Below are 10279 nucleotides of genomic sequence, written 5' to 3' on the forward strand. Positions count from 1 at the left end.
AGGGGAAGCCGGGCCCCTTCCCCTGACGGCTGCCCCTCATTGGGCACTTTGGGCATTTTGTCTTTAGCCCACTTTAATTTTTGAGTGCTGCTCCCCTCAAGGAGGTGGTTTATGGTTGTTGTTGTGCAAGGGGCTCCGAAGGATGGAGGTGTTGTCCTGAACCTTACCCACACTGAGGCGAGGTATTTCTTTTTTATTCTGGTTTGCGCAAAGTAGGGACCTAGGTGGCAACCCCCAAAAGGCTAGCTCCCCAGTCATCAAAATTTTACACTATTTATACAATTTAACAAACAAAGGCATACATTACATAACCTTTTTATTAGTTAGTACTCAACCCTCTATTTGCAAGTTATATCTCTTGCTTCTCACGCTCATTAGTCCACATGCACATTCTTCCCTCCATTGGAGTCTGGGGTCTATTTTGGGTAGGTGGTCCATGAGTTGGGGGTCATGATCTCCCACTGACAGAATTATCTTTCCCCCAGTTACTTCAGTGCTCATAACTGTACTGAAAATAAGTTATATTTTGACTCAAAGCCTTATTCAATCCTTAAGGAGCTCAGTGTCAAGGGGGCATTACTTTAAGGAGAAGCAAATCACTGGAGGTGAGGGAAAGGATAAAGGTTTAAGAGTCTGCTTGTCGTTCTTCATCCTTCCAGCTCCTGTGGTCACCCTGCTGCGTGGGGCACAGCTCTGGCAGAGAATACTTTTCCCGAGTCAGCCATCTGGGGAGACTTTTGAGCTGTAAATGGACATCTTTCACTGAGAAAGGAGCTGCTACCCGCTTCTTTTACAAACAATACCGTAAGCTACAAATTGATAGATTAATTATAACTGATATCTAGAAAATAGGCATTACCCATCATCATTATGAATAATAGGGGCTTAAAACAATGTACAGTCCCCATCAATGGGATTTTACATGCTTTCCTCACTCCCCACGTGGTGTTATGGAACCCTCAGTCATTATCCTGTGGAGTCATGAGACGACACAAAGATTTTAAGCGCAAAGGGAGTTTTAAGCCTTTGTGAAGTAAGATAACATGCAGGTACCCCAAAATGCCAGGCAGTGGAAGGATGGTAGGGAAGTTTATTCCCTAAGTTGAGAACACTAGACTTCAAAGAACATTATTCTTAACAGCGTTTCAAACCCTGAGCCTGATGAAAGACACACCCCGTGTTCTTCTCAGGGCCTTTATTATTCCTGGACCCCACTCTGTGGGGACCTTCGACATGTCTGCAGGACTTACTTCTTCTTGTATCAGGGAGCGTTTCTCTAGAATGCAGGAGGAGAAAACATCTAAAACTCTCATTGGGAAAGATGCCTCTTTTAGGCAGGAAGGTCTTCCTACACTAAACAAGCTCTGATCTCGTCACCATAAGCCTTCTGTAAGGGTCTTCAACCCTTACAAACTTGATGTTTGTTGAGAAATAAAACAAATGCTGACAAACAAGATTGTAATGGCTCAAAACGCAAAGCAGATCAGCTCAGAAGATATTTTTCAAAGCCTCATCATTTTAAGTTAATAATTTATTGGGAGGAGAATTGTACAAAATCTCTCGAGAGAATGTCCATGGCTTGGGTGTTTTTGTATATTAATCCATAGCCTAAACCTCTTGTAAAGTTTTTTTTTAATGTATATATATATATATAAATCTTTCATTTGAGAAGTGCTATTTTCGACTACTGTGTTCCTACACCATAAGCCAGGAGATGGCACTATAGGAATTCCTATGGATGGAACTGTCTGAAAGCAGCCTAGCCTCTCAAAGGGCATGTGGTGTTTAGTGTGACACAGTGACACACTGACAGTGCAGAGTTGTCTGTCTGTGTGTAGTTACAGGCAGAAGTACCTGCATTACAAAACGAGTTGAAGCCTGGAAATTTGTGCTATTTTTTCACTTTGGAGTCTGATCTCACATTATTATATCAGAGTAGGCAGGAAGGAACCATGCAGGGGCAGTTGGGAAGGAAAAACTGAATAGGAGTTAGGTGGGAATTACTGAATTTGGATTCCCAGAGGTAAAATTTGGCTGTGGTTACGAGGCCCTGTCAGGTACAGCCCACTGGGAAGTGCCTTCCTTACGCTGGTACAGGCTCCTGGGTGAGCCCAGCACTTTGGTCTCGGATCTGTTAGCAAACAGGAGGCTGATAGGAAGATTCCCATTCCCAGAGATGCCAAGTCACCCAGTTTACAGACTTGGCAGCTTTGTTGTAGCAAGAAAATTTAGCAGGACATATCCCATCACCCACGCACAGGGTGAAGGGATAAGGGAGCTGAGAGATGGGAGATCCTATCCTAAGCCACAGAAAAGTAAACTTTGTCCAGGTTTCAAGTATCAGTTCCTGGGATCAGGAAATGCCTCAAAACGGACAGTGGCTAACGTTGACATTTTGCATACCATTTTTGGGGGGGAAGAAGTGTGGGTATAAAGAATTAGATATTAAGAACGATGGAAGTTTTTGTTCGTTTGGGTTCTTCTGAATTTTTTTTTATAAAGGTTCTTGCAGAAAACAGACTCGAAGTAGGTACTGCAGCAGGGCAAAGTGCAAATGCATTATTGGCCTTCTCATAGATGCTGTTCCCAGTTTGGGATTGTGCTTTTCTTGCAACAACCTAATGGAACTTTAATGAGACACAGCATAACCTGACATAACTGACAGGGCTCTACCCTTTCCTCTTGCAACCTGGTCCCTTCCCCTCCATTCCTCCTGTGGGCACAGTCGCAGACTGAGCCTTTAATTCTTGTTTTCCACCAGTCATGGTGACTCCTTCCTGACCTCTGGTATGCATAGCTCAGGAGAGGGATATGGTTTGCCCCATGTTATTGGGTGTAAATTCTCCCAAATTAGTAGTTCTCCTGCTGTCACGTTGCGTGGTAAGCAGGAGACTTTTACGCTTGAGATTCCCAACTGCTCAGATCTCTGTTACTTTGTGGTAAACACTGTACCCCTTTGTCATCCCCAGCACTAGCAATATCCACCCCTGTGGTATTAGAAGTGTTGCCAGTATAATGTGCAGACACCAAGTCAGTGGGCTTCCCTTACCATGTGTTACTGCCTTGGCCTGAGAACTTTGTGGCATCTGGGCTTTGTTACAAATTGGTTTGGTTGAGGAGTCTCTTCTGAGTCACCCTTTATGTTCCTTTTTTTCATGATTTTCAGTGTTAATAGGCCATTGCTACAGTTGGAAAGAATTTATATTCTCTTCAGGGCCTTCTTTGCTGAGAACAATGTCTAACATGTTTACTACAGTGAATGCAATTTAAAGCATTATCTTACTGAAAAAAAAAAGCAAAAAAAAAGCACATGGCCTTGCTAAATACAAAGTTAAAAAATAAAGGAATTGTAGGTTACTTGGGAGAAAAAGTGTTCAAGTGAAGCTCTGTGGGTAAGAGCGGTTGAAATGAAATTTGGTTTGTTTTTTGTCAGACAGTGTTCATCTGAGGAATACATGCTCTCCAGACATGAAGACTGTGCAAGTATATTCAGGTCAGAATAGGCATAAAAAAGAATTATCTCTTTTTTTATTATTTATTTTAATAAGAGGAAAGCTTTGTTGTCTTTTATTCCCACTGCAAAGTAAAATAATTTTTAAAGGAATTAAGCAAAAAAATCTCATTGCATGCATTTTTTCTGTCAAATACTTCACGTACATTTTTCCATGTGTATTCCTGAGCTGGGACATCATTAGTCCTATTACATCTGCAGCAGCATCTGTTGCTCTGTAGAAGGGTGTTCTCTTCCAGGGGTAGGAGTGTTGGATTTAATTTTGATAGCAGACAATTTAATGTGAAAAACTACTGGTTAATGCAGCCCTTGGATGCAACGCTCCTAATTTTTCTCAGAGCTTTATTGTGATATGCTTGCTTTTGCATAGTGTTTGCTATCCAAGGTGCAAATCTGACGGGGAAGAACTCCTTAAATGCATGTTCTTGTCTGATCAGTCAATCTGAAGAGTTCCCCTGACAGCTGGTGACATCACATTCCAGCACTGGGGGTGATTTGTACCAGATGGCTGTCTCTGTACCTGGGTAAAGAGGCTTCTCTTCAAAAAGCCGTGGTTACGTGTGTAAGGCTGTCTTGCCACATGGGATAGTGATACACATGGTGCCGCGTGGTGATACTGGCTTTAAAGCCAAGCTGCAGGATCTGACCAGAAGTTTTGAACACACGGCAAGAGACAGCATTGGCCCCTCTCACAAAGCATTTCATTTCCTTTTTAGACTTTCAGTCTGTGTTGCAAAGAGTGAGCCTAACTGTTCATGTGTGACATGAATAGCCTAGAGGTTGGGTTTCTGAATAGGTTATTTAAAGCTGATGTGCTGTCTTTCCTCAAGAACATGATGCCAATTTAGCATGCGTGCCCATCATCGACTTTTTAATGTTGGCATTATAGTGCAGGGCAAGCTGGAATAAGATGCAAAGCTCTCAGCTTGGTATGCAACTCTCCTCAGTGTGCCTCTGCGTGGGGGTCACACAGTGTCAGTGTGAGATGTGACAGAGAGAGATGGGCTGCAGCTGATGTGTGTGCCTTCCAGTGGGCCTCCTCAGGGCGTGGGCTCCTGGGAACCAGCTCCCGTTCCTGTGTCCTGGCACACAGCACAGCTGCGCTCCCGCTCTCTGACCACATGCAGCGTATGGGCTGGCAGCAGAGCTATCCCCTTCGGCACGTGCCTTGGAGCACCAGAAAGATCCCACAGAAAGATTCTCCAAGGCCACCATAGGAGGCCCAGCAGTAGTGGGAATCTGCAGGCAGAGGCACATGAGAGTCAAGTGTGGTAGTCTCATGACTTGAGAACGTGACTTGAAGGTCTGAAGGTGATGATGGCAGGTGATATCTTACCATGGGACACATTTTGTTTTTGCCAGATCTCTTGACATGAAACCTCAAACTAACAAACTGTGTGAATTCTCAGTAAATTGTTTCCAAATCCCTTCTACCGAAGTTCAAGAGCAGCAGTTGAAGGGAGTGCTCCCAGTGAAGATGGAAGTTACAGACTGAAGTCCTGGTTTCCTCTGTAGGGAGAATTTGTTAAGTCTGGTACCAAAGAAGGAAACTTCAGCTACTCACTCAGGTGTTTGTTCACCCATCAGCATTGACTTTAGCATGTGGCACAGGGTGAAAGCTCTCAGTGGGCTATGAAGAATTCAGCAGAGTTTGTCTCTTGATCAGAGCTGTTGTCCTGCATAAATCAGCTGCAGACCATTAAAAATACACTTGATTTTCAAGCAACATGGGTCAGAGCAGCAGTCTGCAAAAGGCACATAAAGGCACCTTGCTGAACACAGCAGACATGAATATACTTACGGTGTTGCTGAAGGTTGAGAGCACTGCACGAAACAGGGCTGTGCAACCGAGGCATTACCTCCCAGAAAAGGGCTGCTCCCTGTATGTGTAATCAGTATTATGGTTGCTGTAGGATGAAAATAGACTTCTGTACACTTTATTATATCAGATTCAAACTGAGTGGTGTGCTGTGTGGTGGTATTAAGTCCTCCCAATGGTGTTTTAAACTGTCTCTGTTCAAGCAGTATTGATGCTTACAGCTTCAGACTTCTTGTCGGTCATTGGTTTGGTCTTTGGGAAAAAGCTGCTCCATTAGGCTCAAATGATAAAGGCAACACTGAGATCAGACCTCATGAACTACTTTTTCTTCAGAAGTGCCAAGCAACCCTCTTGCCAGGGTTTGCCAATCCTAAATCCTGTAGCTTTTCTGCTCTTTTAACGCCATTTTTTGTAATGTGCAGAATACATATTTATTGTTTCACCAGTCCCTGGGGGTTTAGATACAGTAGCTCTAATGAGCTACTCAGTGTTTCCTCCAGCTGAAATCAACCTAACTTGGGCCTTAGCCAAAAATCTTCTCCCCAGTTAGGAGTTGGTGGTGTGAAAGGAGACTGAGAATTCTCTGTGTAAGCTGCTGGTATGAAATCATTCCCATTATTTTTGCTAACTATGTTAGACACTGAGATCAGGACCTGTTTATCAACTGCAGCTGGACCTGTTGATCTGGGCAAAAAGAAAATCATGTTTTCTTATCCCCAGTTCAGCAAGGGGCCGGTAGAGAATTTGTCTGTTTCGCAGAAAGTAGCACCAAATTTGGCAGGAATAGCGTGATGGAAGCTTCTACTGAAATTACTGTAATTAATGTGTAAAATAATGTAATGGTTTTAATCTACACTGAGAAAAGAAGGATTTAACAGGTGCTTCACTGCCTGAATTAGCCGAGCACCACCCTTGCACGGGGGTAGGTGCTGAGCTCAGAGGAAGTAGAAGGGCACGTTGGGATGGCTGAATTCCCACTGTGGTGATTGGTGAGGCTGCTTTGTGGTTCTGGGGCTGTGATCTGAGCTGATGTAGGTACTGACCCGCCTTCCTTGCAGAGCTTGTTTCACAACCTCAGCAAATGTGCCAAGAAGGTAATAAAGTTCTGCTCTCCTCAAAATGTGTTCTTGCTGCATGGTCTTAACACATTCACATACATGTTCAATCAACTGCTGGTTTTTATTCCCTCGGGGGAGTGCAAGAGGTACAGTAAGAGCATCAACCCTTGCTTTGAAGATCAGACACGTTCCTGAAGGACTAAGGAACAGACCAGAGGAAACTCTGGAAGTTAAACAAAGGCAGAGATGTTTTGTTTATCGTTTCTAAAAACAAACTTAGCTTTTCAGATAGACAGGAATGTTACAGATAAGAAACTCTGAATTGAAACCATTTTTTAAACTAATGAGGTTGTTAATAAGCACTGTCATTTGCAGGAATGAGAATAACTTGAAAAATAGTGCTGTTCAGCTTAGCATGGAGTAAAAAATGCGTCTGCTTTTGTCTCACAAGGAGCCAAAGAAAATGCTTTCCTGAGCAAACATTCTAGAGAGCTGATATTTGGAAAGATAAAAGGGAACTTTTTTTGGTTTATGTCTCTGAATTGATAGAGTTGAGAAGCATTCCCACCTGAACTTTTGCAGAGCCTTTAGTTCTTTGATACCTTGAAGAGAAAAAGCTGCACACTCCTTTCCAAGAGACTTCTTTTAATTTAGTGAGAAAATAAGCATTTTGGTGAAAGATTCGCAGTGGTAACCAAGGAGAAGCATTTCACTAAAGCACCCAACCAACCCCAGTGCCACAACTCAGTAAAATACAAACCACTGGTTTTAAGTTACCCACAAGAGATTAAGGAAAGAATAAAGAAAAGATTAGGATAAGGAAGAAGTAAAGAAAGAGAGGAGAAGAGAGAAGGAGTAAAGAAAGAGCTTAGAATAAGAGAATTGCACAGCTACCACCGAAGGGTCCTTTGGAGCCATGCCACTGGCTGCAATTCGCCAGGTGACATTTCTCCATGCCTAAATACCTTTCAGTCAGCAGACTGTACACCTTAAGGAAATAAATGGTGTTTGTAAACCATAGAGACCCAGTAAATTTTTTTTTCTGTTTAAAAGTATAATAATTATCACTGCTGCTTCTTTTAACCAGTGAGGATAATCCCTCTTGAAATACTTTTGTGTTGCTAAGAAAATACACAGATGTGTTTTTTATTGCTTTTATCGATCTCCCTCATTATTTTTTTGGTGCAGAGCCTTTCCAGAGGGTTGACATTTATTTTTTAGAACCAACAGTTTGATTTAAGAGTTCTGCTACCCATTATTGCTACATGGGTGGAGAAATTAGATGTTTATGAACTAATCTATACCATCCTCCCAAACCACAGATTTTGGTAGTGGAAAGTTCAGATTGATGCACTAATAAACCATGGTCTGATATGTACTGTGCCAATTAATCTAGAAGGTAGACGTGAGAGAAAAATTTGATATTTTCAGTGACATGTCAGAATTTATTCTGAAGTAAATGTAAGTGCCTGTGTAAGTGAAAATATCACATTTTTGTTATAAAATAAATGAGAAATAACAGCTTACCGAGGAAGCATCTTTTCTGTTACACATTTGAGCACTTCCTTATATGACTTTAAAAGTCAGCCTCCCCAGCAAAAGTAGGGAGCAGATTTAAATCTGCAGGAGGACTGCATGGACAATAAAGTAGAGGAAGAGGAGTGTTTGAGTGCATTGTGTTTAAAGCTTGAGATTTGGTTGAAAACCTGCTGGAATGGAACAATTGTACTTGTAATAATGGTATGCAATACCATAAGAGGAAAAATGAAAGTATTTTACTGTGGAAGCGAGTTAACTCCACTGGAGAGTTACACTTGTGGAGTTTGTTCAGATGGAAGTGTCATATGTACGGTAATTTGTAAAATTACTTCAGTACTAGTATAGAGAACTGAAATAAATTAAATTATAGCCCAAGACTAGGGAGAATGCTGATAGAGTGCAGAAACAGTTGTTTTTTTAAGAGTGGCGTCCCTGTTTCTGACACTCAGTTCCTGGATGTGAGAGCTATGTCTGTTGATAATGTGGTTATGTCTGTTGATAATGTGGTTGTCTGTGAAAGCCCTTTTAGGTCGAGGATATATTTGAAGAAAAGCACCGAGAGTAGCAGAAAACAGCCTCTCCCTTTTGCTCGCCAAGGACCCAGACCCTTGAGCAGTGCTAGACAGAGGAACATGGATCTATGATCTGTTCTCCTCTTGCGGTTCCATACTGTCTGAAGTCCATTCTGCTCAGTGCTCATGAATCCCTGTCTTGGATGGATTTCTTGGCTACCCTTGTCCCGTAAGGACAACAGCTGTGGAGATGCCTTTGTTCCTGTGTGTGGTGGGAGCCAGCTCAGTGAACACAGCCTCTTCTGAGAGCAGGATGACGTCTATCCTTGGACTCGGGGACCACCTCTCCTCAATCCTTCTGTCTCTTCCGTCTCAGTTCTGTGGGCTGCCTGCTCCACACGCCTCTTGCTGTGTGTAGTGCTACCTACCAAGGACTGGTGTTTTGCAGCTTGACCTTTCCCTGGGGATTTAGGCCTGGTCCCAAGGAGTTAAACCGTCAGTTGCATTGAGTAGTGGAAAGTATGTTCATTAACCACGTTCTATTTAAAATACAAAGCAAATGTAACGAAGGCAAGAGGTGTCAGATGACAGGAACTGAGAATTGCTTTCTCTATTCAGAGCCCGAACAGATGCAGCGTGGCTTTCCTTCCCCAGCAGCTGGACTCTGCAGTCCTTGGAGCTCAGTCCTGGTTGTGTGGAGTATTTCTTTTCTGAGGTGAACACAAAATAGGAGAGAAAGCAGCCTTTTGTAAGGGGCATTCCCCAGGATCAGAGCTCTGAGCAATGCTTGTGTTATTAGTATGGAGGCAGCAGGTTGAAAAAAGTTGAAGCTTTAAATGGTTTTGAGGCAAAGTAGGACGTTTCCCTGCTCTCCTACTGTTTAGGCATTTTCAAACTGTACTTTCAGATTGGGCATCTTCTGATTGGGATTTACTGATGAAATTAAGGCTGACTTTGAGAGTGTTTGGTGTGTTTCTCAAAAAAACACCCCACCTTGTAGTTAAATTTCCCAAACATCTTGTTTCCACATTTTCAAAATAAATAAAGAGGTTTCAGTTGAAGTCACTAGCTGAAAGAGGCTGGTAGTATATAGAGTTGTAATTCTTTATAAATGATGTAATTATTTAAGATCACCCCAAAATGTTTTTGTCTAATAAGCACATGAACATTTTTTCAGATATCGGTCTCAATTTGGGGTGAGGATTTTTTAAAATTACTAAAACTTTTGGATAGCATAAAAATCCATTCCCTATGCAGCTCTGTGAAATACTTTAAGGCTTGGTCTCAGTTGAATAGGAAAGGAGTATTGTCTCTGTTTTCATCTGGTTTATCTCTAAAAATTATTTGTACTTTGAGGAGTGAAAGTACAGTAATCAATATTAGCTTGAGTCATTGCAATTAGAATTCAGAGGAATACTGCCAGCCTGGTTATGCCTCGTCATCTGGCATTTTGTTTTAAACAAAAATATGACTTTTTAAAAATGGTTGGCTGAAAAGTCTGTTTCTGCAGTGATGAGAAGTCACCCAACTTTTTTAGTCGTCCAGGCTTGGTTCCCAAATATTTTAGAACAACTTCCTGGTTTAATTCCTTCTATCCAGGGCTTTTTCCACCGTGAGTGTGGCAACCACAACCCTTTGTAAACTACCTGCTGGCGTTCTCTGTGCAGGGTATAATTCAGGGGTTCATTTGGCCCTGTCTACCAGCGTGGTGAGGGTTTAAATGGGAGATTTTTTTGGGAAGCCTCTGAAAAGAGTCAGCTGCTGTTGGAGCAGCTGAAGTTTATTCTGGTGCCAGCCACCCCTGCTGCACCTGTTGGCTCTTGAATTATGGTCATTTTGT

At 42.3% G+C, this 10279-nt stretch overlaps 1 protein-coding gene across 3 annotated transcripts in view; it reads left to right on the forward strand.

Annotated features, from left to right (window-relative positions):
• Positions 1–10279, forward strand: part of CPS1 (carbamoyl-phosphate synthase 1) — a 156752-nt gene that overhangs the window by 391 nt on the left and 146082 nt on the right. For 2 of the 3 annotated variants that reach the window (XM_027887819.1, XM_027887822.1), the window contains exon 2: positions 660–804. The gene's annotated coding sequence lies outside the window, so the exon portion shown is untranslated. Of the gene's footprint in view, positions 1–168; positions 183–659; positions 805–10279 lie in introns of those variants that run through there. The other variant, XM_027887820.1, reaches the window with a different exon arrangement.

The sequence above is a fragment of the Empidonax traillii genome, unplaced genomic scaffold, assembly GCF_003031625.1.
Source record: "Empidonax traillii isolate 1590-97213 ecotype Southwest subspecies unplaced genomic scaffold, ASM303162v1 scaffold223:size1722714, whole genome shotgun sequence".
Classification (NCBI taxonomy): domain Eukaryota; kingdom Metazoa; phylum Chordata; class Aves; order Passeriformes; family Tyrannidae; genus Empidonax; species Empidonax traillii.